Below are 6,144 nucleotides of genomic sequence, written 5' to 3'. Positions count from 1 at the left end.
CCTATCGATTAGAAACAGCGTTAGAAAGACATATAGGTCTCAAAACGAGACATGTCCCTGTGTTCCATTACACACACGCGTGCACGCACACACACCCCCCCCCCCCCCCCCCTTATATTGCCGTTTACTATTCCCGTGACTCATGCTGTGTCATGAGATGTCACTTTAACATAACTTTATAACGAAGGAGGAAGCATGTCATATCGATATACCTATAAGTGGTGTTGTTTCTGTACTTACAGCATATCGCCACCACATACCCAGTAGATAGCGCATATATACACTCCTATACGAAAGAAACGCAGGTATGAATTCAACCACAGTTCAGCTTGAAAGAGCTGCTCATACAGAGATATAGAAAACTGTTTGTGTCGCCGTTTGGAAACTTACTAGGGTCAAAGATGGAGCACTTAATTATTGTGACTAGACAATATGTGTACTGAGCCATTGACAGTCTGACACTTCATGTTAGCTATATGAGGATGTTAAACTTGTTTGAAAAATCCATCTCTCAATTTTGAACGATACCTGAATCTTCTGATTTGCAATAACTTCTTAAAATTTCGAACTTGTAATCATGTTCTTCCTGTCGAAACAGATAGATGGCGATGAATTCCAATAAATAATAGAAGGTGTACTGTGCGCAACCGAATGATATTGATGACGAATTTTATTATATTTTTATATGTCCCAAATTAGAATTAGAAAGACAAAAATATAATTATTCACGTGAACTATTGAATATGAATAAAATGAATATACTGTTTGCCACCATTATGCTGGGGACTTTAAAGGTCACATGCAACCAAAAATCAACCATAACTAAAACACAATTATCACTTATTCATGACATATAATATACATACTTTGCTTGTAAAAAACCAAATAAACAAAAACAAAAGCGTACAATCGCGATTCAAAAGTGGAATATTTTCTACTTGGGCTTACTTCCTTCGAAACGAAGCCCTCGGCAGACCGGACCCAGTCAATGCGGGTAGGTGTGCACTCATGTGTAACGACAACTTCTGATTGGCAGGTTCATTTACTGATACGCTTAGGGCTGTTAGTACAGAAGGATGATCTGTTTGATGGGCACTTTAGAAGTATGGCGAATCACAAGAAAGTAAGATTCTTTATGGATAACAACTTCTTTTATTCTACTTGATGCGTCGTTTCAGTATGGATTCATATACTGTTGTCAAACAAAATCATACACACTAGAAGTTGTTATCCATAAAGAATGTATTTAGAGATGTTGGGTTTTGTAACTACATGTTCTGTGAATCTGAATCTGATCCAATCAAAAATCACCTCAGAAGCTGGAAACTGTCATTGGTCCAAGTACAAAGCAGGGCTTGAAACTGACAAGAGTTTGCACCAGTTTTCGTTAGATCAAGTCATCCGAGAACAATAGATGTAGTTTGTTTGCAACTCACAGACATAAAACATGTCATGTGTACAAGTATCACACCTGCATAATCAATTCATTTTGTTTATGGTGTATGGCCTGTGGTCAGTGACTAAAGCTGTTTATTGTATATTGTCTTTAGCAGACAGGCATGCAGATATAAAGGTGTCAATAAACCAGACATTGAGCTTTCTATGTGACAGAGGTTATTTACCACAATCAACACGTTTTTTTATGTAACGAGCAGATAATTAACTTGTTTGTGTACACAACCAAGATTAGACAACTGCTCACGACCTCATACTCCGGGCATGCATACTGTTTCTTTCAAAAACTTGAAATTTCGAGTGTTTACTCGTTGCTTCATGTTTCAGTTAAAAACTTGAAATTTCGAGCATTTACTCGTTGCTTCGATTTTTTCTTAATTTCTAAGTTTGATTAATTTAGCATGTATAGTTTAGGAGATCTGCTCCGAACAAGATGACATCCTCATAGTCACAGCCCAAGTCACGTGTCCATGGATACAGAAAAAAATAAATGGCAAACTCATCTATCATGCTTGATATGTGTACGAAGTCTGATGTCGTTGCCTCCCCAGTACTGATTTGGTTTGACACTATTTGCAGTTAGTATGATGTCTTGGGCTCATGAAAAGGCCTGTATTACTCTCAGATTGTGGTATCAGCTATTTTTCACAGGCCATTTTATGTGGTGGGTGTCTGTGAGCATTTTCCTGACATCTGGTTTGCTGCCCGACAACATCTCAAAGTTAATCATGGACAGTTTTACTACTGTCAATGTTGATAGGCTTTTGTATTGTTAGTTCTGGTTTGTAGTTATTATAATACGCCTGTGTGCTGATGTATTTTTGTTTTAATGTTGGACTTTCTTGGTGTGTTTCTGTGCTGGCAGTGTTTAGTAGTGTATGGCAAACAAGTTCCATGTCGATTTCCATAGACAAAAACAGTTCTTCACGAGTTCAAAAACAAAACAACAAAACAAACAAGTACAATTGGACCAGTTGTGCGGATTACGTTTTTTAATGTTATCATTGCCAACAGTACTAAATCCTCGGAACATAAACACCAACATTGTTGCCGCAGAATGTGTCTCTACATTGTCCTTGTTCAAATTTGAGATTTGAACAAGGCCAAAGGTAACTGAAGCCCGACACATAAAACCAGAAAAACCTTTTTTGAGAACAAAACCCCTCTGGAACCGTGTTCCCTCAACGTATGCAAAGCTACCCATTCTACTGGAGGGTTTACAGTAGTAGACACGCAGGGTACATTGTCACAAAGTGTAGAACAGTAAAACATCCACATCCACATCCTGCTCCAAAAGAGTCCTTGATCCACTTCTGTCCATGGAATGTCTTCTTGGTAGTCGTCCTGCCTCTGGGGAACTTCAGGGTCCATTTCCGCCCCCAGGACGATGGCATCCACGCCCCTGATAATAAAGGTAAACATATTTTACATCATTGGTACTGTGTGTACTAATGCAAAATATATGCCACCACGAGAAAAAGTTCAAATATAAAACTCAAGTTGTGACTTGGCAGTAGACGTCATTGTAAACAAGTAGGCATTTTATGTTTTCTTTGAAGATCGTTTGAAAAAACGCAATTGCTTCCGTGGACGACGGTTCTACTAATGATTACACGATGCCATTAAGAAAGTGGTCAAATGCAACATATGTTATATTTGGGATTTCACATTCTTAGTAAAGTACAAATTCTAGTACTTTTTAGATTGAGTCCCATCCGGGATTCGAACCTGCACCCTGAGAGTCAGGCACCTAATCGCCAGCACACAAAGTCACACCGGCTTTCCGAGGGACCGATGGGATGAGCTTTTGTCTCATGGTGGCTCCATTGTACGTCCGCTCTCCGCGTAGCCCAGGTGGAAGGGTTTAGAGGGACATAACACCAAATCCAGAATGTGCCAGCGTTCCTTCGTCTGAAAGAAATGAGCCATGCATAAGCATCAGGAATCACATTTCTCGTGTATATAAATTGGTTTAACAACAGCGAGTAAGTGTGGTTTTATGCCGCTTTGGCAATATTCCCACGACGGGCCTCAGAAGTGGGCGTGAGGCATAGTATTTACGTAGGGACTCGAACACTGGCACTGAACATGGCGTGCCAACACTTGAACAACTAGGCTACACTACCACTCCGTTTACATGCAGAAACCACTTTCAACCTTTCCCATCTATACCTAAATGGCTGTATACCATGAGAGAATGAGTGTACACTGTATATTAAACAAACATTCATGAAGACGCATATTTTCTTTCAAACAAAATTGGAAACACCTGCCTGTCTGGTCCTCTGTTGCACTTCCGAAGAATCTTTGAAGTCGTCCTACCTCTACAGGATTTCATAACTTTCTGGCCCCTCGACGAATATTTCACATCATTGTGAGTCGGTGCTCAGACTCCAAGCGGGTTTCAGTCGATCGCTTTGGTCGCTCGCTTACAGTGTGCAGCTGGAAACGACACAGGGCAAACCGATCACCTTACGTATCAATTAAAGCTATTGAAAACAAATGTTTGCACAGACATTTTTTGTGATTTAGCTTGAGCCAAGTGAGGCATGGTAATATTGTTTATTGAAACAAAACGAAACAAAAATTTTCTTCATTAATTACAGATATATTTATATACGACAATATAATTAAAACACAATCAACGGCTAATACAATACAGGTATGACGCATTGTAAATCTAAAATGACAAGTTAAACCCAAAGTGACATAGGTGTATAGATCTTATAAAAAGTGAATTAAAACAAACTGTCGTCCGTGGGTGGGAATGTTGTAAATTGTGATGTGCTTATCACTGCTCATCGCATTCGTTACTCACTCGTGTTATTCTGCAATTACAGTTTCTTTGCAGTGAAAAGGTACCGATGAATGTCTCTTTAAACAAAAAGGTAAATCGAAAAAAGTGAAATTAAGATAGCAAATTCTTATAATTTTACCTTGCCAATTGAACATTTAATTCTCAGAATTCTATTCAACTTAGGATGAACGCTGTTTAACAAACGATCATAATTTCAGATCACTCTCTTTGTTTGTATTACAAGGGGGTATGCATACTAAATAAAACGCCGAGAAGGAGTTGGGTTGGTCTAAGTTAACGCTCATCACGTACTGCACGTGCTCTTATTTCACTGATCTAACTGCTGCGCTTACCCCCTTGCAATACAAACCAGTAATAACGATTTGAATCTATGATCGTTTGTTAAACAACTTTTATCCTAAGTTGAATAAAATTCTAAGACATAAACTTTCAACTGGCAAGGTAAAATTACTTGGATTCGAAATATTAATTTCACTATGTCTGGTTTACCTTTTGTTTAAAGTGAGAAATCATCTCAACATCGGACACCACCATCACATTCACCAATACAATGTCATGGCGCACCACCACCGGCATTACATGGGACACCAAAATATCCACCAATGCATAAGGCACCACAACAACATGCACCACTACATATAGCCACCACAGCCACCGGGGTACCGACACAACATGGGATGCAACACAGTCACCACTAATTACGACACAACTACATCCACCATTATACCACTGGAACACCCAAACCACATCTATCACTGTATGCATGTCATCATCAAGATATGGTGCTATGGTGGACACTGAAGTGTTTTAGCCCATCATGTCCATTGGTGGGTTTGTTTATGCTTTCCTTGTGCCAACTAGTTCGAAAGATGTGTTGTGATGCGACATGCATCATAGAAAGACAAAGTAGAATCATACCTACTGAATGAATTAAATCTCTCGACAAAGATGAAATTGACATTAAAGAAATGTGGATTTGTAACCACAATATTGACACCTAGGTGATTTACAAAGTACTCCCATTTTTGAGATATTCTAAAAACAACAACAATATAACTTTAAACACATGACATATTTTATTGATAACAGTACTTCGCTTTTTTATTCTTTATACCAAGTTTCAGAACCATTTCTTTTTTTATTCTTTATACGACGTTTCACAGCTTATTCTTGCTCCTAGTCGGGTATTTTTTTCAGATAAGATGTTATATTTACTAGCCAGTGTTTAGAATACCTCTAGGCTACATTTTCAGTTACATGTACATTTGCTGAATCAGCTGTCACATAGATACAAGTCATGGTGTGGATGCATCTTTCAGTCCTGTACATAGTATGTTATACATTTGTGGATTTAGATCTGGTTTCACATAAAAACATTGTACATCTGTTTATTCAGATTTGCAAGTAAATGATCGTAGATTGTATATTTGTGGATTAAAACTGGTTTTGAATAATCATACATTGCCTGTGTGTGTATTAAGATCTGTTTGCAAACAACAGAACATATAAATTAATATATGCTTTATATAATTGTAGCAAATTCCGATTTACTCCCTTAACATTTAGCGATATTCTTGTGAAACTCCAGTGTTTTAATGACTCCAATTCTGACATGATGCAACATATGATATGAAAGAAAGTGAGGGGGAGAGTTAATTGTAAGCTTCTGAATGAATCAAAATTGATTAAGAGCTGTCTGACAGATCAATGTGAATAGCTACAACAGGGTCGAAGTTATCATTTCTGAATTAAGGGAGCCCTATCAACATTAAAAGAGTGCTATATCAGTACGTTTATGCATAAAAAGTAACCTATATCCTATAACCTATAGTGGGCAGCTTGGCAGCCATTTCGAATTCTGGGTAATATGA

General features: G+C 38.1%; 1 long non-coding RNA gene across 1 annotated transcript; it reads right to left on the bottom strand.

Annotated features, from left to right (window-relative positions):
* Nucleotides 1–2,434: 2,434 nt before the first annotated feature.
* Nucleotides 2,435–3,366, bottom strand: LOC137265167 (uncharacterized). Its single transcript, XR_010954925.1, has 2 exons — nucleotides 3,152–3,366; nucleotides 2,435–2,857 (listed from the first exon to the last, which is right to left on the bottom strand). It is a non-coding gene; the product is annotated as an uncharacterized lncRNA (long non-coding RNA).
* Between the last annotated feature and the right edge of the window lie 2,778 nt (nucleotides 3,367–6,144).

Source organism: Haliotis asinina, chromosome 15 (assembly GCF_037392515.1).
Source record: "Haliotis asinina isolate JCU_RB_2024 chromosome 15, JCU_Hal_asi_v2, whole genome shotgun sequence".
Classification (NCBI taxonomy): domain Eukaryota; kingdom Metazoa; phylum Mollusca; class Gastropoda; order Lepetellida; family Haliotidae; genus Haliotis; species Haliotis asinina.
This window is presented reverse-complemented; position numbering and strand designations above follow the sequence as displayed.